This window comes from Simochromis diagramma, unplaced genomic scaffold (assembly GCF_900408965.1).
Source record: "Simochromis diagramma unplaced genomic scaffold, fSimDia1.1 OVJJ01000414.1, whole genome shotgun sequence".
Taxonomy (NCBI): domain Eukaryota; kingdom Metazoa; phylum Chordata; class Actinopteri; order Cichliformes; family Cichlidae; genus Simochromis; species Simochromis diagramma.
Window position 1 is genome coordinate 101,060 of NW_024387240.1, and position 23,489 is coordinate 124,548.

Sequence of the window (23,489 nt, forward strand, 5' to 3'; positions counted from 1 at the left end):
ATGTTTCCTCTCCTGATGAATACAGATCCGTGTAGATGAACCACTCAAAGGCTCCACTGAAACAATACCTCACATTAAATATATGATTATAGTCAGAGGGGACTCCAAAATAAAAGCACCTTTAAACCAAGTTCTTTCAGACTAAAAGGAGACAGGAACGACAAACTGATCAGAACTTCCTGGTGAATCATGTCAAATAAAAGAAACTCAAACCTGTTTCGTAGTATAAGAGTTCATCCAACCTGCAGCAGTGATACTGAAGTCTGAACAACACAAAAACCAAATGAATCTGTCCATCAGTGATAATAAAGATCTGCCTGACATCAATCTGTAACATCAGCAGGACCAAGATCACTTCCACCGTGTTCATCACTGGTAGGTTAAACTGGGAGACAGTCTCTAACATGATGAAACCATAGTCTATGATCTAGAGCATCATAGTGGTGCGCAGGTTCATCCAGGCCACAGTGCTCTACACTGAACAAGTCAAACACCTGGACTTCACCCAGTTGGTGTCTTTGTGTCTTCTTTCTTCAGCTCTACAGACTAACACAGAGAACTGTTTCTAATACATGGCTTATCAGTACGTTTGAGTCCATCCACACAGCTCAATATGTTTCTACTAACACGTTCAACCAACATAGAGGTCAGAGTGAAATAATGAGGTGTTAGACTGATGTTCTGCCTGACACCAAAGAGACACAGGAAGTGTTTGATTCAGTCAGAGGAGTTTGGACTTATTGAACCACCTTTGGTGTCTATGATGGTGTCGTCTGTGGAAGGATGTGTGGAGCAGAAACAAAACCAGCCAAGAACAACACCATGAAGCTCATTTAAGAGAAATGGAAAGCTCTGGTGAAATAAACACAGTTAATCATTTTGATCCCATCAGGTCCTGGACCCCTGCTCTCTGTCCAATCACAGACTGAACACATCAGCAGGACCACCAAAGTCCTCAGATTAGTCCAGGGTCTATCCTCAGCCTTTGAGAGCTTCAGTTACTCACAGTTAAACACACTAACAAATATGTCATCATCCATCTTCTTCTACACTCTATCACTGATCACTAAAACTAGCTAATTCATCTGGTGGACAAACATATGAAGTGCAGCATGAAGCTACAAATGAAACTGCTTCAGCTACGTGTATATATAACATACTATAACCTATATAACTATATGTATAGTGTATTATGTAGGTTTTAGAGCTGGGGGTAGAACTGCTGATGGCCTGGTTGTTATTTATGTTCCCCATGGTTCACCAGCTCTCACACAACATCAGCACCAATGATCCACGTCCTCATAAACCTCTGAATCAGGTCCTGAAGCAGTGACGTCCTGAGTGAAGACCTCACTGATCACATGACTCTGGTCACCTGGACTCAGTGTTTCTGAAGCAGTGTGCTGGGTTTTTACAAATACGTGGCTGCTGCCTGATGTTGGGCCCACAGAGGAAGACGACTCACTTCCTCCTTAAACATGTGGAAGGAGAGCAAAGTGCTGCCAGACTCTTATTTCTGACAGGAACAGAAGAAACCACAGCAAACTGGTCCAGTTCTTCATCTTCATCACAATCTGTTTATTTATGATGGTGTCTTCAGTCTGAGGGTTTGAAGTTTCCATGTCTGTGTGATGTGTGGTGTGAAGGCTGCTGGTTAAACTGGGACTCACTGTTTAAAGCACTGAGTGCTCATAGAGAGATGCTCCATGAGTCCCAGTACAGACTACAAACATGGTGGAAACTTAGCTTTGATATCCACACACTCTGCACGTCTGTGAGTAACTGTGATGAAGATGTGCAGAGATCTGTGTCCAAACAGGAGAAAGACTGTAAAGACTCTGTGCTTCTAACAGCCTCTGTTAACATATGTGAGGCTGTTTGTTGTTGTTGTTGCCATGGAGCTTTTCACTGTTTGGGTCAGCAGGTCATGTGATCAGGTTTGTTCTGCTGGACGATGGTTCAGTGTTAGGTTTGTTTGCATTCATCAATAAATATCTAAATAAATCAAAGACTCCATGTTTGTTCTTTCATCATGTGACCTCTGCTCATCCATCTCTGTGTGTATCAGGATACATTTAGTTCATAATACACGAGTAAGAGAAATCGAAGAAAAGACAGCGTGATGTCCTGTATGGACAGGTGGAAGGAACCAAGTCCTCAGCTGAAACACTCATAGAAGAGTAGAGCTGTAGCAGGTGGTGTGAGGAGGAGGTGGTGTAATCTAGTTAACGCAGTACTGAAACACTCCAGCAGAGGGCGCTGTTAAGTCCTTATTGTAACACAGTTACTGTGCATTCTGATGGCTAAAGATCCAATCGGGACAAAAATAAAAAATAAAAAAATAACAGGAAGCCAATGAAGGGAAGCCAAAACAGGAGAAATCTGCTCTCTCTTTCTAGTCCCTGTCAGGACTCTTGCTGCAGCATTTTGGATTAACTGAAGGCTAACCATTTCTAAGTCACTGTGGAAACACTGATCAAAGTTAAAGTCTTGATTTGAAACTCTGATTAACTACATGGGCTCACATGGAAAACTACAGGCTGACATTAACATTAAAGTACATGTAGAGCTTAATGCATTCCACTCCGTTTTCCTGAAGTGCACATCTTACAGTGCACTTTTTACAGCCTGGAACAAACATTTCAACAATATGACTTTAAATCTCACATTTCAAATACACTTGATTGATTTGAAATATTCTAATATTATAAGATGATGAGAGGAAAAAGGTTCATGTCCTAAAAATCAAAGTTCATATACATTGCAGTCAGATCAAATGCTTTAATACTTTATCTACATGTTGATATTTGTGTGCTCCCAATTGTTCATTTTTCCCTCTTTCACAATGAAAAACAGAGAGACTGAAAACATCTGGATCATTTGACTCAAATCAGATCTATTTTGTACAGTCACAAGTCCCAGCAGTGTTGTAGCTGGATAGTGTAGTGGTAAGACTATGCAACTTGGGAGTGAGAGGCGCAATTCCAGATTCCCACTTGGTAAGTCTTAGAATGGTCTGCAGCTTTCACTACATCTTGTACCCTGTATGATTGTGTGCAAGCTTTGATTTAGCATTACTCCAGCTGCCTCCCTCTTCCCGCTCCACCACAACCACCCACACATGCAGGGCCTTGGAGTAGGGGTATGTCACCAGGGTGCAGAGGAGGCTACCCCCCCGTCCACGTCCCCTTCTGGCTGCCTCTGCCTCAATTTTATCCCACAACTTAGACATTCACATTACTCACACTCTCATTACACATACATATAGGATCTTGGGGGTGGGCACGATACACGGAGTCCAAAGTACCATCAGGGTGTACACCCCACCCCTGGCGTCGTTGCCCACCTCTCAATGTTAAATACACGTAGACATTGAGGGCCAACAGGAGGGACCATGCGCTTACCTGCTGCTCTCTGGCAGGTAGCTCCATGCCCTCCTGGGTTTTAAATGCACCTTAGAACACACATGCATCAACACTAAAATGAGCGGGTGGAGGGAGGTTTGGAGTCTTCTCTCACCCCCATTCTCTGCGGCCTGCTGGAGCGGGGGGGGCTAGGAGGAGGAGTTGGCCGTCCGACTGCGGCCTGGAGTGTGGGGCCTCCCTGCTGCTGTGGAGTCGGGGTGGTCTGCTTCTCCCCACCGAAGGGAAAAGGGTAACACCACCTGGGTCTGGGTGCAGTTCCCCCCTCCAGGGGCGGGGGCACCTAGACCCGGTTCGTAGAGTACGCTTGGGGAGTGTGATCGTGTGTACAGCGTCTCTTTATGTCTATCTCCACGTTGGTTGAGTGTGGAGTAAGTGTATATGAGAGCATGAGGGTGGGAATGGATGTTTGTATCTGTGTGTGCCTGTATGTCTGTGTCTATATGTCAGGTTGGGTATCAGACGCCACCTCTCTGGGGACATCTCAGGCCCTCCAAGGTTTGGAGGCCTATCTCCCCCTACCACCACTTCCCTGCCAGTGGCGGACCCCCTCAGACATCGGTGCGTTGGTGGTTCTTTGTGTCCGGGGATGGGCGTCCAGGTACACACCGGCTCACTCCTTGGCGGCCGCTTATCGGGGCCTGGAGCCTGGGGCTCGCTTGGGCCACTTCGGAGGTGGGGTGCCCCCGGCCTCTCGGCCTGGGGCTCGGTCACTCAGGTGCAGCTGGCTGCTGGCGGAGCTCACGGGCACGTCACTGCAACTCCCCCTGGCTTCTGCTCCGCGGCTGCTGAGTGAGCCCTCATCTGGGACTCTCCTCAGCTCTTTCTGGGACAGTGGCGCGGCTGCCCCTCTGTTGGTCTTCCTTGGTCTCTTGTGTTCTGGGGGCCTCTGGATGTCTGGAGTTTTGATCTCCTCCATACCTGCTTCATGCCCTGGAGGACGGGGCTGTGGCCCCCCCACACCCTCTAGCAGATCATTACATGAAGGAACCTTTTAAAAACAAGCGCGTCCATGCTCACAGGTGTACACACGGGTGATCACACCCACAAACTACACCCTTTTTGGCTCCTACCTCAAAGCACACTGTGTTCTGTTGATCTTATGTGCTGCACAATAATGTTTAATATTTAGTATTTACTGTCATATTCCCATATATCATTGTGATGTTGTTTATTCTATTACTCTTGTTCTCTTCTGCTTGTTTTCTTTTTTCTTTCTCAGCAGGTGATCCAGGTGATTGATATATGCATTTTTTTTCTCTGCCCGTTCTGTTGGTTTTTGGTTTTTGCCCTTCTCCCCCGTCCCTCTTCTCAGCTGTTTCTCTTTCCCTCTTTCTTTCTCCCCTTCTTTCCCCCAGTCAAGTCTGTCCCATGTTCAGCAAGTGAAAATAAAATAAACAATAAAAGGTGAATCAAATGGACCATTATGGCAAGGCTGGGATGGTCAGTTTGGTAAAGTAAATCCGTTGGGCATCTTTCTTTGCCTTTAGACAACAATTCTGATGCAAAAGAGCCAAACGGGACAGGCAGAAAACAAAAACAACAACAAAAAAAAAAAGCATTACTATATGATAAATGACTGTACAAACCAATCATTATATATGTACATGTTATTATTTAAAGTGATATTTTAACATACTATTGTGCTGGAGCCGAGCTCACAGTTTGAGATGGACATGAATATATCATGTTAAAGCTACCACGGAGTATTAGGGCCACATTAAGATACAGAAATATTGCTGAACATTTGGAGAATACTGTGGAAATATGGAGATGAAAGTGAAAAATCTATCTGGAGAAAAAAGTGGAATTGTGCAGATTGCAGTTGTTGTTTCAAGACTCTATAAAATGCCTTGTGTAGATGAGTTAGTGAAACAAACTGATCAGTCATCGAGTGATACAACATCCATCTTCTTTATTGCATGAGGGTGGAACCATCGATAACCTTGCATCTGTCCATGACCAGCCGTTTCATTTTCTACAAATCCACCCAAATTTTACAAGCCTGTGTCTTTTCTCCTGATTTTTCCTCTTCCTGAACCATCTTTTCAACGTGCTTATACTGATCACCGCATTGTGTTTATGAGCTCAAAGACAAATCATTGGACACTTTGGAGGCTTTCCTCCACATTTGGGCGGTCAGCTGTTGCTCATAACTTCCTATGCTTGCTTGTGTCAGGTAGAAACCGGAGCTGTCGTTTCCCGACAAAAAATCGTCTGAGAAAGCGAGGAAGACGTGCGGGCAACCAAGTGAGAATACGGAAATACAGGAATATCCTTGATTTTGCGTCCTGCTCGGGGCTGCCGACGTTGGATGTTTTAGCTAAAACGGGCTTCGAGTTGAGTGCATGCCTTCCCCGCATGGTTTTCATCAGGACGCCAAGCTTTCCTAGAACATGTGAGTGACCATCTCATTGTCCCATGGCTTATGATAAAAGGTAAGAAGTCTCGGGGAGTGTGCAGGGCGAATGTGTGCCAAGTCCCTCAGGATTTAACCAGAGATGCTTCAGCCTCGCCGATTAAGATGACCCTATTAAACTGCCGTTTGATCTCAAATAAAGCATTTGCCCTCAATGATCTTTTGATTAGGAATAACTTGGATTTTAAGTTCCTAACCAAAACTAAGTGGAATATGTAGTTTCTTTTTTTTTTTCATTTTAATGAACTGTGCCAGGCAGACCGTCATTGTCTAACCACACTGCATCTTTCAGGAGATGGAGTTGGGTTGGCTGTTAATCCCCATGGATTAACATGGACATTACATGGCTCACTAAGTGATTCTCTGCATTTAACCCATTCACTCAGTAAAGCAGTGGGCAATCATTTTGCAATGTCTAAAAATTCTAGATAAAGTGGCTCGTCTTAAAATCAGGAAAGCCAAAACTGTCTAAAGAGCTGGAAAGAAAAGCGTCTGGACTTCTTTAAGTTGTTTGAAGGTGTTTCACCTCTCATATGAGAAGCTTCTTCAGTTCTAGGGTCAAATAGTGCAGAGTCCCAGATTAAAGCCCTGTGGGGGTGTCCCACCGAGAGGGGCAAAAGGGCCCCCTAATGATACTCTACCTAATCACAGGAGCCCAGGTGTGAAAGCCAACACTGTAAAATCCTGCCCTGGTTTACAGAAGCTATCCACAGCTTTAGGCAAGTTTGCCGTAAAACCTGTATGTCTAAGGCTTCCTCAAATCATCTTCAAGCAGTCCAAAATGCCGCATCAAGGCTTTAACCTGCAGTCATAAATTCTCCCAAATCTCTCCTGTGTTAAAATCCTTGCACTGGCTTCCGGTTGGGTACAGATATAAGTTTAAAATTTTTACTTTTACATTTAAGCCCTTACAAGGTGAGGCCCCCACTTATATCGTTGTGATTCTTCAACCTTACTCTCTATACCGGATCCTTAAATCCATTAATAGTGGTCTTCTAACTATTCCACAGACCCGTTTGAAAACAAAGGGGGATCGTGGTTTTCAAACCCCAGCTCGTACACTGTGGAACAGTTTATTCCCCGCCCCCTTCCCCCCACTATGCACCACTGACTCTCTGACTTAGACAGGCATTTGGTTAACTTGGGTTACTTACTACTTACTTGCCTCTGTGCTTCATGTTCTCTCTGTCTCCCCTGTCAGCCATGTCCCCTTATCAACTTTGCGTCTCTATGCCTGTCTCCCGCTTCCTGTTATCCTTTGAAAGTCTCGTGTCCTGTGTTCAGTGTTTTGAGTTTTGCTTTTCCTCTGTGTCATTACATCTGATTAGTCTGAACTGTGTTTCCACCTGTTCCCAATCCTCTTGTTGTCCTGTGTTTGGTACCAACACTTCACCGAGTTCTTTTGATTCCTCAGAGGCATCTGATGGAAGACAAAACACTGCTCAGTAGACCATTTAACACTTTATTTCTCTTTCATATTACTTCATGAAGGGAGATGCGTCTTCCATGACACGTTGCAGCGGATCTCAAAATGGTGGTGTGCCCCTAACAGTTTTATTACAGAAGCTCTCTCATTCTAGTCTAAACAGTGTCTCAGTAACTTTCCACTAGAAAATGCTCCCCTGTTATCTGCTTTTCCCCGGCAGGCATGAGCGAGAGTCTACAGCATTCCACTTCCCAAGGACACGTAGTGTAATGCCTTTATTTTTCAGTGCTGTGTCCACATAATACTACACTATATGGTTATATGGCATTTTAGTTAATATAAAGCATAGAATTAAGGCACTTCAAATAATTTAATCCCAACAATTGCCTGTGTATTTCAGTCCTTAGTCTTCCCCATTTGTTGTCATGTTGTGCACCCTTACTGCTGTGTGTTTCCCTCGTGCTCCTGTCTAAATCTGTAGTTTCCACCAATAAAGCTGATGTTCTCAGTTAACTTCGCCTGTTGTGATTCCAGCATTTGGGTCCTACATCCTACCTGCCACACAGCCAAACCTTGACAGTTCCTTTAACAGGAGGACACTCTTTACATTCAAGTCAGCACAGAGACACTGAGGAACCACTACGATGAGGCCAGAACCCAAACCCAGGATAAAGAGGTTCAGTGAATGTGGTGTTGAAGGTGTGGAGGTGGATCAGAGTGTCAGAGGAGACTCTGTAGAAGGACAGAGTGCCAGCAGGACAGTCCACATACACTGCTGCTCTGTTAGAGACAGAGGAGGAGGAGGAGGAGGAGGGGATGGATGTTTCTCTGTTATTGTGACAAACAGATTCAGGACCATCATGAGAGCAGATCAGGCACCAAGACTGATCATTCCCTCCAAACAAACAGTCCTTACAGCGTCCCTTTCTTCTGATGCTTCTGTAACTCACTGATATATCAGCCCATCCTCTCCACTCAACCTCCCAGTAACAGCGACCAGTCAGACCATTTCTACACAGTAGCTGATAACAGTTTTCAAATCTGTCTGGATGATCAGGATATGACTGAATCTCCTCCACATGTGCCACCTTCCTGTTGTTGTCAGACAGTTTGATGTTTGTGTTTACTGTGTTTGTGTCGATTGTGAGTTGACAGGAATCTGATGGAGAGAACAAACACAATCCAGCTGCAGTTATTGATCCATCATCTGTTCATTGATTGGTACTTTGATTATGACTCCTGACATCAGAGATGTGAATGTGTGATGTGACAGTTTGAAGATGGTTGAATGTGTGTTGCTTTGTTTTCATGAATCACAATAAAAACACACTTACACTTCCTCAGACCTGGTCTCAACCATCGGACTCCAGCAGGCTCCACCCTGAAAGGAGGAGGGGGGTCAGACCAGCACAGTCTCTTCCAGCATGCACGCATGGACATTACATGGCTCTCATACACATACTGTCAGACTGTTACTGTTTTCACAAATAGACTTCAATAATATGTTCCATTTCTTACTTCTATTTCTATATTTCTACTTCTATTTCTTACTTCTTGTAGTGTCTGTTTTTGTTACTGTTTTTACTGGAACACTGTAACCAACATAATTTCCTCTAGTGATAAATAAAGTATTCTGTTTCTGATGATTCTGAATTGTCACAGCAAGAAATCCAAGTCAGTTATGACTGAGGATGCTACTATTATCTCCAAACACATACTGAGAGGATGTAGTGTTTGATGGAGACCTCAATCGATAGTCCCTTTTCAATCAGTACCTTCTTGGATCGTCTCAGTACAGTTCATCAATGTTTTCAGGGTTTTCCATTAGGTACCTGGTGCTTTTTTAGTACCCATTCCGGTTCTGAGCGATCCAAGCAGGTACTAAAATGTAACATTATGAGACTGCATACAATTAGCTTTTCAATAGTGATACTCGATGAGCCCTGTCTCTCTACTGGTTTAGGCAGAATTTATTCAGTCATAGTTTAGTCTGTCACCTATATTCAGTGTTCAACACTGTAGCTATCTGATAACTAATACATTCTAATTAGAAGCAGAGAGCATGTCCAGCCTGCCATGCTTTTTCAGTGGTACCGTGTATCTGTGCTTAATAGGAATCAACTGTAACTCTTATCATCATATGTAATCTGGTTTCTCTTTGATGGATTTTCTGATCATCAAAAACCTGCATCAAACTTACTTGTAGATTCTGTTATACTTGGGTTTCTTATATTTCTGTTTTTCTCAGTTTCTCGTGTTTCACAGCATTTTAATAAATCATGATACATCAATGTAATGTTGCGTCCCCTATTAAACATAACTGTGTTCAGCATTCCACACATTCAGATAATGTAATGATTGCGTAGAAGTAACAAAAGAAAAATTCAATATTGATAAATGGTAGATGAGGCAAACAGTTTCTGATTAGCTCATAAGTGAAAAGGTAAGAAACATATCTACAAGAATAATTTCTTCTAAATAGAACGCAACATAACAGTGTGTATGTGTTAGTACCCGCAGGGAAATCTCTGCTCTGCATTTAACCCATTCACCCAATGAAGCAGTGGGCAGCCACCAATGCAGCGCTCAGCGTTCAGTGGAGTCGAAACCCCAAGCTTCTGATCATGGGGCCACCACTCTACCTACAGAGCTATCCCGCCCCTGAACTGAGCTACCCCCCACACCCACACCCCTGCCTAATTTGGCAGTTTCAAGACAGATTTCCCTCTATCATTTATGAATTTATCATCCAAGTAGACTAGTATTTCTTTTCTGAGTAAAGAAAAACCTACTGTGTGTGGTTGCTCAGATCATGTCTGTGGGACCTGAGTGAAGGACACATAAACTGTTTCCTCTTACTCCTCCTCTATCAGACATTCTCTCCATACCTGAGGGTGTCCAGTCTCCAGCCTGGATCCTTGAGTCCAGCTAAGAGCAGCTTCATTCCTGAGGATCCTGGATGATTGTAGCTCAGGTCCAGCTCTATCAGACGGGAGGGGTTGGAGCTCAGAGCTGAGGCCAGAGAGGTACAGCCTTCCTCTGTGATCAGACAGCCTGAGAGACTGCAGACACACAAAACAATACATCTGTGAATAATTAACCAGAACTTTTAATACTTAATGCTCAGGAGCATTTCTAAACTCAAAAATATCCTGTCATCTAAAGGCCAGGAAACTGTTATCCATGCTTTCATATAATCACGTCTTGACTATTGTAACTCTCTCTATCTAGGCATCTGTCACTCAAGCCTTTCCCGCCTGCACTCGAACTCTGCGCTCCTCCAGTCAGATGCTTTTATTAGTTCCACGCTCCCAGTTCAAATCTGAAGGGGACAGGCTTTCTCCATTGCCGCCTCGAAACTCTGGAACAGTCTTCCCCCTTTCATAAAATCCTCTTCGTCCTTGGAAGTCTTCAAATCAAATCTGAAGACCTACCTATTTTCCAAGGCTTTCGGATCTCTCTGACACCCCTTTTATTCTGTTTCAGCTACCCTGGTCTTTTATCTCATTGGATGTTGTTTGCATGTGTAGACACGTATACATGTATTTTATGTTCACGTATGTGTGCTTGTGTGTGAATGTGTACATTTTTGCATACGTATGTGCATATTTGCATGTACACTTTTTTTTTTTTACAAAAATATATGGATGTCTCACAATGTTTCTATGTTTTCATCTTATTTATTTTAATTATTAGTATATTTCTCTGTTCAGCACTTTGGCTGACACCTGATGTCTTTTAAATGTACTATATAAATAAAGATGACTTGACTTGACTTGACTTGACTTATTGGGGAAAACAGGATCATCACACTGTCTTGGAACTCTGGCATGCAGGCCATTTTGCTCAGTCTCTTTCTTATGGTGGACTAACACCATCCTTAACTGAGGCAAGTGAGGTTTGCATTTCTTTCAATGCTGTTGTGGGGTCTTTTGTGACCTCTTGGATTAGTCATTGCTTCATTTTTGGGGTATTTGCAGTCAACCAGTTGCTACTCTTCTATGTTTTCACCATTAGTGGACAATGGCTCTCTCTGTGGTTTGCTGGAATTCCACAGCTTTAGAACTGGCCTTATAACCTTACTTGATATTTAAATTTCTTTGAAGATCTGAAAAGTTTATGTGTGCCCAATGTAAAAATAATAAGAAATCACAAAGGTGGGAAACACCTTTTCACAGACGATAAAAAGAAAGAAAATAGAAAGAAAATAAAGAAACCCCAACAATCCACCCGGCAATAACACACTTCCCCAGCAAAATTTCAGACAGGTGAGTTACATCTATGATGATTTTTCTAATATACATTTATTATGAAATAAGTGTAATAACTTCATAATTAATCAAGAGAGAAGTAAGGTACAGAATAGGTGGAGGTGAAGAGAGGCTAGGAGGCGGAGTGCTCTTTTAACATGTTCTACCATGGCATAGTTAGGAAGAGAAATGGAGCATGAGTAACTTTGACGGAAGACTATGTGAATAGTGTTGTGGAGGTGAGAAAAGTTTCAGACAGGATTATGCAGCTGAATTTAGAAATGATGGGGGGATGATGAATGTTACGGAGGCAGAGCCTTCAATTTTCAGGCCACTCTTCTCTGGAATGGCTGTAATTGGAAAAATCACGATCAGCTTTTGTGCTATATATCGGTTGTTAAATTTAGCGTGGAAATACTTTACAAACATTCAGAGATGAACTTACAGACTTGCTTTACTTCTCTGGGATAGCTTTCTCTGATATGAAATACCATTTTGGAAGCAAGTAGCGAGGCTCCAAATGCTTTCAGTGTAAAGTAACTCCAGACCGCCGACAGGTCTCGCACGCCACAGGCGCTCTATCACGTGAAGCATTCTGGTCTGACATGCTAAGGTCATGAGCTGGGTTACGCCATGTCGCATGTTTTCTAAGTTGCTTTTGTGCTTAATGGATCGGATTACATTTTTTATTCCTTTCTGATATCCGATCAAGTAATTTAGGTCAGCATCGGACTGATACCGATACATAATATCGGATCGGTCCATCCCGAGTTGTAATCATTTTCTAGATATTTAAATTTTCAGAGACAGTCAGGCTTTCATTAATTACTTGTATGCCCAGACAAAGGCAGCTCTAAATTTGTATTTATGAATCCCAGTTAGTGCACATGTACTGTTTGTGAATGCTGCATAATATCACATAGAAAAAAATCCTCTTATTACCTTGCACAACTAATGTGATCATTTAGACAAAAATCTCCAAGAATTTCTTTCATGTCAAGCATTCTAAAAGACTGTGAAATGGAGATCCCATAGAAGCAATATACAGATATATTAATATACCTGTATATTGCTTGTATATACAGATATATTAACCCTTTAAGACCTACCATAGAACCAAGTCTGCCAGAGCTTACTATATATTTTTACATGCTGTAGTGCCATTTTTGGGAGCATTTCAAGTTGCTATACATCAATACAACTGTTATAGCCCAAAATTTAATAACATGGATGTATTAAGTCCATAGTAACTACATAAATTGCAAAAAAGTGCAATGAACTACAAAGAAATTAAAAGTTGTTGTTTTTTTTTTGTTTTTTTCACATAGATTTCTACTTAGAGAAATTTAAGAGGTTTATCCTTCAAAACTGTAAATACAAAAAAGTTGCAAAAAATAGTTTACAACAACAGGAAATTTATTTTGAGTGTCTTCATAGTTTTATTTTTGAAATACACCAATTTTTATCTACTGTAGAAAAAAACGAAAATAAATCGTATAATGTAAATTTGCAAAGAAAACAGCATGTGCATCAAACTAAACTATTTAAAGCAGTGCAATTTGAGTTCTAAGCATCCCAGAAACTATTCAGAAAAGGATGAAGTAAAACATGACTTTTAAAAACACCACTATAGGCTTACAAGGCCTATATGTAAAAAAAACGACATTTTCCGCGAAACGATGTCACTTCCAATTTTGGGCAGGTAATGGCGGACATGCGATAGTTCTCTCTGACGTCTATGTCAATGTAGGACGTGTTATGACCAGCTGATCGGATCGGCAAAGCGGCAAACTGTGACCTAGGACAAGCTGATGGCATAAGATATAAGTACAACTACTCCAGTTTCATATGCAAAAAAAAATTATTGTGCTAGCTTACGTGGTTTCGGTTCTACAGGGATTTAAAAATAGTTACACAAAACGCAGCGTGCCCGCTCCGACCGGCTTTAAAGGGTTAATATAAATACAATCTCTGTCTTGTTTTGGATATGGCGATAAAGTTCTACATGAGTTAGATTTTTGACTAATGGTATGAGTCAGATTTTAAAGTAGCATGAGTGAAGCCTGACCTGAGAATTTCCAATACACATTGTTGACTTCTCACTCCATCACACAGAAGCTTCACTCCTGAATCCCGCAGATTGTTGTTACTCAGGCCCAGTTCTCTCAGACCAGATGACTGAAAGCTGAGAACTGAGGACAGAGTTTCACAGATCTTTTCTGAGAGGTTACAGCCACACATTCTGAAAATAATATTAACAAGACGACAAAAGACACTGGTGTTAAAGTGTGTTCAAGCTGCAGCGAATACTTAATATTTGGCAATATTAAGTTTTCTTTGATAAATGGCTATATGAATTGTATTTTTTTTATACCATATGCACTTATACAACCTCATAACATCTGACTTGTTTGTATGGACAGCTTGCATGTTTTGGAAGGAACTATGAAAGCTGAAATGTATATAAAGACTTTAGAGCAACATATGCTTACCTCCGGATGACATCTATTTCAGGGAAGTATTCACCAGGGCAATGCAAAACCACATACTGCAACTATTACAACAGAATGGCTTCGTCCTTCATTGACATTGTGAGGAACCTTGGAGTCATTTTTGACCAGGATTTCTCCTAAATTGGCTTCCCTTCATAGGCTCGCTCTTAAATCCAGAATTGAATTCAATATCCTGCTCCTCACATTCAAAGTCTTAAGGAATCAGGCCCTTTCTTATCTTGATGACTTTATAATACCATATCACCCCATTAGAGCAATTCGCTCTCACTCTGCAGGCTTATTTGTTGTTACTAGAGTATTGAAAGTAGAATGTGAGGCAGACCCTTCAGTTTTCAGGCTCTTCGGTGAAACCACCTTCCAGTTTGGATTCAGGAGACAGACACTACCTCTACTTTTAAGATTAGGTTTCAAATTTTCCTTTTTGCTAAAGCATATAGTAAGGACTGGATCAGGTGACCCTGAATCCTCCCTTAGTTATGCTACAATAGTTGTAGGCTGCCGGGGGAGTCCCAAGGACTCAACATGAAACCCAACATGAAACCCAAGGCACAAAACATGCAATCTTGAGTTTGTTCAAAGGTCATAACTGCATTTACTTTCAGAATAGAAATTATGTTGTGTGTTCAAAGAGCACATGCTTTTGCTCGTGACACATAAGTACACCAAAGTGCTTGCTCATATGAGGTCATATAAGTGTTGGATTTTTTTCTGTATGTATTATTGTAGGGTCTACCTTACAATGTAAAATGCCTCAAGGTGACTGATGTTGTGATTCGGTGCTGTATACATTGATAAACTGAACTGAATCAAATCGAACATATATTATTGTGCAATGGGAGAGTGTTTAAATTTAACATTAAAATTAACAACTGCATTGATTTAGTAATAGAAAGGTTGGACACTTGCGGGACAGTCACTGAATCTGTTGTTGCATTTGGAGTATCCATCTCACAGTGCAATATTATAAAAGCAGTCAGACAAATATACAAATATTAGCTGCAAGTCCTGCCAAAAGTAACCGTGTTTGACTGTGATCATTAGCTGCTATGACTGTTACTGACAGTAATTGGCATGCACCGGACAGTAGTGTTTCACTGATATTTCTCGCACATTAAATTATGGCAGAAGGCATAAGCACATAAATTGTTGTTGCATTACATGAAAAACATCGCAAAAATGACCACAACCTCTTTGCATCAGAGTCAGGCAAATAATTGGACAGAACTTGAACACCAAAACACCACAACCTTGATGCCCAGTCGTCTTCAAACTGTTTTGGAAAGAAGAGGAGCTGCGACACCATGGTAAACATGGTGTTTGTCCCAGCAATTTGAGACCTGCAGCAAGCATCACAATTGAAAATTAGCTCATTTTGTGCAGGAAATTGTAAATATCTTACTTTAAACATCTGTTCTGTTATTTAAGTTCTGTCATGAGTGAAATATTTTCTTATGTGAGTTGAAAGTCTTGGTTTTGCTAATTTTATTTATATTTTAAAGAACTGACACACAGATGAAATACTAAATTAGCCTTCTTAGTTGGTATTTTTATCAGCTATCAGAAGAAAAAAAATATCACTTGACCTCACCTGACAGTTTGCAGTGCACAGTCTGGCCTCTCTAGTCCAGCCAACAAAGGCTTTGCTCCTAAATCCTTCAAGTCATTGTTACTCAGGTCCAATTCCATCAGAGTGGAGTTCTGGAAGCTGAGAACTGAGGACAGAGCATCACAGCTTCTCTCTAAGATGTTACAGCCACTCAGCCTGAATAATTATGAACAAAAATACAAAGTCTATCAAAGTGTTCAAATACATTTTTGTACAGTGAGGAATTGCTAGTGTGGATGTTATTTTGTGTTGTTCCAAGATGGGTATTAGTCATGATTACTCTGTGTGGAAAAGGGTACAAATATTGCAAACTACTGTGACTTGGACTGAAGTGGTCAGAATATAAAACATAACAACATATGATTGATGTTTGTCTAGTTGGCTAAAATTAAACTTGATTGTTAGCTGACCAGAGTTTTTCTAGTTTGCAGTGTTGGCTCTTCATTCCAGTAGAAAGAAGTTTCACGCCAGAATCCCGCAGATTGTTGTTACTCAGGTCCAGATCACTCAGATTAGACAACTGTTTTCTGAGAACTGAGGACAGAGCTTCACAGCTTTTCTCTGAGAGGTTACAGCCACTTATACTGAAATAATTATGAAAAAGGAGACAAGGCTGGTGTTAATGTTTTTTTTCTAGATGCAGTGAGGAGTTACTCATTATTTAGTTAGTCCATCCAGGTTGACTGGATGGAATTATTACATCTTTATAGTCATTTGGAATAAGTAAATAACAAACAAAAAAATAAGTTGCTTTGATGTCAATTGAAATCCCCAAAATACGGATATCCAAAATATGGAAAATATAATTTAACACAGAGTATCCCTTAATCTCACCTGAGTTTTACCAGTGTAGAATGTTGACTCTTCAATCTAGCAAACATAATTTTCACTCCTGAATCCTGCAAGTCATTGTTGCTCAGGTCTAGCTCTTTCAGACTAGGCGGCTGGCAGTCGATAACTGTGTACAAAGTTTCACAGCTTTTCTCAGAGAGGTCACAACCACTCAGTCTGAAAATGGTGAGTAAGAAAGACAGATACATTGGTTTTAAAGTAAGTCCATGGACAAACACAATATTTGTTTTGAATATTTCATCACTTGATTAAAATCCCATTGCTTAATGTTAAACAAGTCACCTAATTAGCTTCAATTCTTTTTGGTTTGTACTGTCATTTGAAAAGAAAAGAAAAAACATTTATCACTTGATCTGACCGGAGGCTTTCCAGCTTAACGTGAGGACTCTTCATTCCACCACACAGAAGCTTAACTCCTGAATCCTGCAAGTTGTTGTTGCTCAGGTCCACTTCTCTCAGATTACAAGACTGGGAGCTGAGAACTGAGGACAGAGCTTCGCAGCTTCTCTCTGAGAGGTTACAGCTACTTAGTCTGAAAATTTATGAAAAAGAACAAAAACACAGTCTTCACTTTTAGTCTTCATTTGATTTGTATTGTTTTTCCCTGCTCCTGTTTGCAGAAACCACACCATGTGCTACCTTCTTCTACCATCAAACTAAATGTAAAAAAAAAAAAGGTCTTTTACAACACTGGAGTACAATCCAGCCTTAACCTGACATACACCTTTGTCTGAAGGACATCTTGTATGACATGACCATGCTTTAGAGATTCACAGAATTATATTTTTAAAAAGTAACATATGAGCAGTTATTTACTTACAGAGCTTTGTTCGAGGCTTTGACCACTGGCAGCAGCCTCAGAAGAGTCTCCTCTGAAGCAGAGTATTTCTTCAGGTCAAACACATCCAAATCTTTTTCTGATGACAGTAAGATGAAGACCAGAGCTGACCACTGAGAAGGAGACAGTTTATCTGTGGAGAGATTTCCTGATCTCAGGGACTGTTGGATCTCCTCAATTAGAGAACAATCATTCAGTTCATTCAGGCAGTGGAACAGATTGATGCTTTTTTCTAAGGACAGATTGTTTTTGATCTTCTTCTTGATATACTTGACTGTTTTCTGATTGTTCCGTGAGCAACATCCCGTCCATGTCAGAAGGTCTCGTAGGAGAGATTTATTGGCCTGCACGGAAAGACCCAGGAGGAAGCGAAGGAAGAGGTCCAGGTGCCCATTTGGACTCTCTAAGGCCTTATCCACAGCACTCCTGTGGAGATATTTTGAATTATTTTTCTTCCTAAATAATTTAGACCACTTGGATGCTGTTTGTTTGTCTTCTACCAGGTTGATGCCAGAGTTAATGAAGGTTAGGTTGACATAAAGAGCAGCCAGAAACTCCTGAACACTCAGATGGATGAACACAGAACACTTTGTTCTGATACAGTCCTCTCTCCTCTTTCAAGATCTGTGTGAACACTCCTGAGTACATTGAGGCTTCTCTGTTAGCGATACCACACTCTGTCAGGTCTGATTCATAGAAGATCAGGTTTCCTTTCTGCAGCTGATCAAAAGCTAGTTTTCCCAGAGATTCAATCATCTTCCTGCTCTCTGGACTCCAGTGTGGATCTGTCTCAGCTCCCCCATCATACTTGACATTCTTCACTTTGGCCTGCACCACCAGGAAGTGGGTATACATCTCAGTTAGGGTCCTGGGCAGCTGGCCTCCCTCTCTGATTTGCAGCGCATCCTCCAGAACTGTAGCAGTGATCCAGCAGAAGACTGGGATGTGGCACATGATGTGGAGGCTTCGTGATGTCTTGATGTGGGAGATGATCCTGCTGGCCTGCTCCTCATCTCTGAATCTCTTCCTGAAGTACTCTTCCTTCTGTGAGTCAGTGAACCCTCTGATCTCTGTCACTCTGCCAACACACCCAGGAGGGATTTGATTAGCTGCTGCAGGTCGTGTGGTTATCCAGAGACAAGCAGAGGGAAGCAGTTTCCCCCTGATGAGGTTTATCAGCAGCACATCCACTGAAGTTGACTTTCTAGGGTCAGTTAGGATTGTAGTTTTGTGGAAGTCCAGAGGAAGTCGACACTCATCCAGACCATCAAAGATGAACACAACCTGGAAGTCTTCAAAGGCTGAAGATTCCTGCTTCTTTGGTTTCAGTAAAGAAGTGATGAACAAGTTCCACCAAGCTGAACTTTTCCTCTTTCAGCACATTCAGCTCTCTGAAACTGAATGGAAATATTAACTGGATTTCCTGGTTGGCTTTGTCTTCAGCCCAGTCCAGGGTGTATTTTTGTGTTAAGAATGTTTTCCCAATGCCAGCCACACCTTTTGTCAGGACTCTTCTGATTGTTCTTTTTATTCCAGGTGAGGCTTTAAAGATGTCTTCTTGTCTGATTGTTGTTTCTGGTCTGTCTGGTTTCCTGGACGCACTTTCATCTGTCTGACCTCATGTTCATTATTGACCTCTGTAGTCCCTCCCTCTGTGATGTAGAGCTCTGTGTAGATCTGATTCAGAAGAGTTGGGTCTCCTGCTTTAGCGATCCCCTCGAAGACATACTGGTACACATTCCGTAGATTAGCCTTGAGTTGGGGTTGACATTTTTGAAGAGTCTCTGAAAAAATGGACAAGCTAACATGGTATTGTCTATTTGTTATAAACGGACTATATATACATACACATATATACATACATACATACATATATATATACGTATATATATACGTATATATATACGTATATATATATGACACCACGGTGATTGGCCTCACCACTTCCTGCCATAAAGGACATCTACAGGAAGCGGTGTCTTAAAAGGGCTGGGAAAATCATCAAAGACCCCAGTCACCCATCACATGGACTCTTCACACTCCTGCCCTCTGGGAGGCGCTACAGGAGCCTCCGGACTGAGACCACCAGGTACCGGAACAGCATCTTCCCACAGCTGTCAGACTCCTGAACTCTGCCTCCTGACATCTGACCCACGTTAAACTCATGGACTGAACATACACACACCCACAACCACCTACACACACAATGGACAACTGTACCCTCAAACACACAATAATAAGATGGACTGAACCACCACTCACAACCACTAGCACTTTATATAGCCTCTGTAGAAATTATCCACATATCTCACTTATCTTAACTGCACTACTGTATAGTTCTGTGTAAATAATCATTCTGTACATACGATAATTTTTTAATCCTACAACTGTTTATAACTTGCATATTCCCATTCTGTATAACTGTATATCTCAGATTTCTGTGTAGTTTTTTATTTCATATTTATATCCTGTTCATAGCCTGTACTCACTACAGCCTGTACATACTTATAGTTATAAAATATTCATAACATACTTCATACCGTGTACATTATAACATACCATAAGAGACCCTTTTTTGTAATATACTTACATATCTAATATTATTGCTATACATATTGTAATATATCTATATCACTAAAGCACTTCTGGATGGATGCAAACTGCATTTCGATGCCCTGTACCTGTGCATGTGCAATGACAATAAAGTTGAATTCTATTCTATTCTATTTTATTTTATATATATATATATATATATATATATATATATATATATATATATATATATATATATTTACTGTATCTACAGGGATTTGCTAGCTTAACATGGTATTAGCTTAGTTCTTAATTGAAAGACTGGCAGTATGACAGCAGCAAGTGACACCAACACTTTCCTGCTCAGTGAGTCACACCTCAGTTAGTCAGTTGTATTCCCGAGGCCAGAGGAGGTGACATTTAAGTAAATCTGAAAATGTTGGCTCAGGATAACCATAAATTAGGGTAAAAAATTACATTGACAGTAATGGGCGATTGTGGCTTAAGAGTTGGGAGTTCCGCCTTGTAATCGGAAGGTTGCTGGTTCGAGCCCTGGCTTGGACAGTCTCGGTCGTTGTGTCCTTGGGCAAGACACTTCACCCGTTGCCTACTGGTGGTGGTCAGAGGGCCTGGTGGCGCCAGTGTCCTGGCAGCCTCACCTCTGTCAGTGTGCCCCAGGGTGGCTGTGGCTACAATGTAGCTTGCCATCACCAGTGTGTGAATGGGTGGATGACTGGTTGTGTAAAGCGCTTTGGGGTCCTTAGGGACTAGAAAAGCGCTATTACAAATACAGGCCATTTACCCATTTAATGACACCCGGATTAAATCAACACCAGGAAGTAATACTGTCAGATTAACAAAGCGCTGGTTGATCAACAGTGGCAGCAATCTGATCTTGTGGAGGGAAATGTTGTTTGGTAGTGGAGTGAGTAACCAAATGCAGGTCTCAGCAGGCATAGTCAAACTTAAAACACAGCTTACACAGCTAACAAGTAACCAAACATGGCAACGAAAGAGCCAGCCCACCGGTGACTCAAGTTAGCAACTTGGGAAACAAAAACTGAACACAATACTACAGGACAAGAGACAGAATAACCAGTATAAACACAAACCTGACACTCCAAAGTAAAATTATAATGTAAAAACTGGTTGAGAAAGGCCATTCTTATTGGTTGTGCTTGTATCTCATGCTCAGTGGTGCAGTGAAACTACACCAACACCCTTGTGCAGGGTTTTTGCACTAAGGGTGTTGGGTAGCTTAATTTTAGCTGATGCTGACTCTCAGAGAGAAGCTGACCTTGCAAAATAAAAAAATTACATACTGGGACGACGGAGACACCACACGAAAACAAGCAAAACGTTTTTGCATTAAAAACATTCCTAAGAGTATTTAACTCTTACCTTCTGATGAAAGTAATGAAGGTGGCCTGAACTGAGGGATTTCCTGTTGGATGAAAGAACATTTTGAATCATGGCCTCTTAAAAGTGATTTATTAATTAGATTAGATAGTAATTTATTAATACCTTGAGTGGGTTCCTCCGAGAAAACTCAGTATAATGTTGTGCCTGCATACTGCATTACTGTGTTGAGTGTCTCTTTTCTCAGACTGACCTTGACTCATCATCTCTAAAATGGATGTCGCCAATTCTATCACATGGTCAGTAGTATATGTCTGAACCATCAAATCTATAGTTTCCAGTCTGTTTGCTTTCTCCAGATGGCACTTCCGAATGGTAGTGAAATCACCTACAGGTACATTCTGTAGATACCAGTGGAAATGTTTCAGCTCCTCTTCTCCCAGATTCTGCAGCATATACAACAGCTGCTCCGTACAGGACCGTTCCAATTGCATCTATAGACACATTAAAAACACAATGCAGAAAGACAATCAGTGTTGGGAAGGTTACTTTTAAAATGTATTCCATTACAGAATACATGCCCCAAAATGTATTCTTTAACGTATTCCGTTACGTTACTCAATGACAGTAACGTATTCTGAATACTTTGGATTACTTAATATATTATCATGCTTTTTACAACAACGTGAACTGTTACTATTGCGGGTGATTTATTACTATTACTGAAGGTTCGCGACTCCGAAACTGTAGTAAAGGGACCTCTGACTAATACGGCGGTGGTCCATGTCGGCTCGTAGCCGAAAAATAGCTTTACTTGTTGTGTGGGTCAACGTTTCTTGCGAGAGACAGAGAGAGGCGTTGAAAGACTGCTCCAACGGAACTATTGTTTTCGGAGGAAAACACGAACACGGTGTACTAGTCGCGTCTTAATAGCTTACTTACAACTGGGCTCTTCAGGCTACTCTTCTTGGCTGAAGTGGTTATTATTATATTTACATGCTTCCAGCTCCCGTTTTTCCTCGATGACAACTCGTACCTTTCCACTCCCCTTTTTCTCCCTCCTCGCGCTCACAGACCCATAACGTGTATGGCAGTCCATTCTCCCTGCAGCACGGACTACACTGCCCATGATGCTACATTCTTTAGAGTATGCTTGTAGCATTCTGCCTGTTAGCTTAGCACAACAACAACAACAACAACGGAAAGGCGCTCTCTCACCCAGGAAACACACAGTCGCAGAGAGAGAGAGAGCGTCGCCTGTAACCATGGCAACCGTAACGCTGCCGCCTGGAACTACAGAACGTAGCTGTCAAACAAAACCCAAACAGTCCTGACCCGCGACAAATGAAACAGGAAAGTACCGCAGTGTAATCCATTTATTTCAACAAAGTAACTGTATTCTAAATACCACCTTTTTAAATGAGTAACTGTAACGGAATACAGTTACTCTATTTTGTATTTTAAATACGTAACGGCGGTACATGTATTCCATTACTCCCCAACACTGAAGACAATGTAATCTTTTACTAATGTACATTTACAAAGAAATATGTAATATTTCTTACTTTTTTGAGAAGGTTATGTATGTGTGGTTGTTTAGGACTACAGTGAATAGGGGGTGCTTGTTCCACAAACTGCGGTTACAGTACTTTTGCATATAAAAGAAAATCTGTTACATTTCAGGTCTTGTCAATGATTTCACAAAACACTGAAAAACCCTATCAACATGAGATCCTTGGGCAAGATACTAACCCCAAATTGCTTTCCGATGCATCCATTGGAGTGTGAATGTTAGTCAGAAAGCACTAAGAAAAATGTGCTTGTGTCAATGGGCACAACTTATATAACGCGCTTTGAGTGCTCAGAAAAGCGCTATAAGAACTAGTGCATTTACCATTTGAATCTGGTGACTTCTGGTTAGGCCAGATGGAACAGACCCATCATAACTTTACATATGAAAACAGATTTTTTGGTTATTGTAACATTAGATAAAATAAAGACTTAATAGATTTAGTAAGTGAAAAGAAACAGTCTGCAGCCTACACCTATTGCAGCATAACTAAAGGGAGGATTCAGGGTCACCTGGTCCAGCCTAACTATATGCCTTAGCAAAGAGGAAAGTTTGAAGCCTAATCTGAAAGTAGATGTGACCCGTGGTAGGTACCTAAAAATAGGACAGAGCCGTAGGGCGCACAGTCAATTTAAAGGAGTTTAATTTTAATACAAAACAAAGAAACAATGTAACAGCGGCACCTAAAAACAATTAGAAACG

The 23,489-nt window shown here is 41.3% G+C and overlaps 1 pseudogene; it reads right to left on the reverse strand.

Moving 5' to 3' along the window:
- Positions 1-5,502: 5,502 nt before the first annotated feature.
- LOC120747031 lies at positions 5,503-18,709 on the reverse strand (annotated as a pseudogene).
- Positions 18,710-23,489: the final 4,780 nt, after the last annotated feature.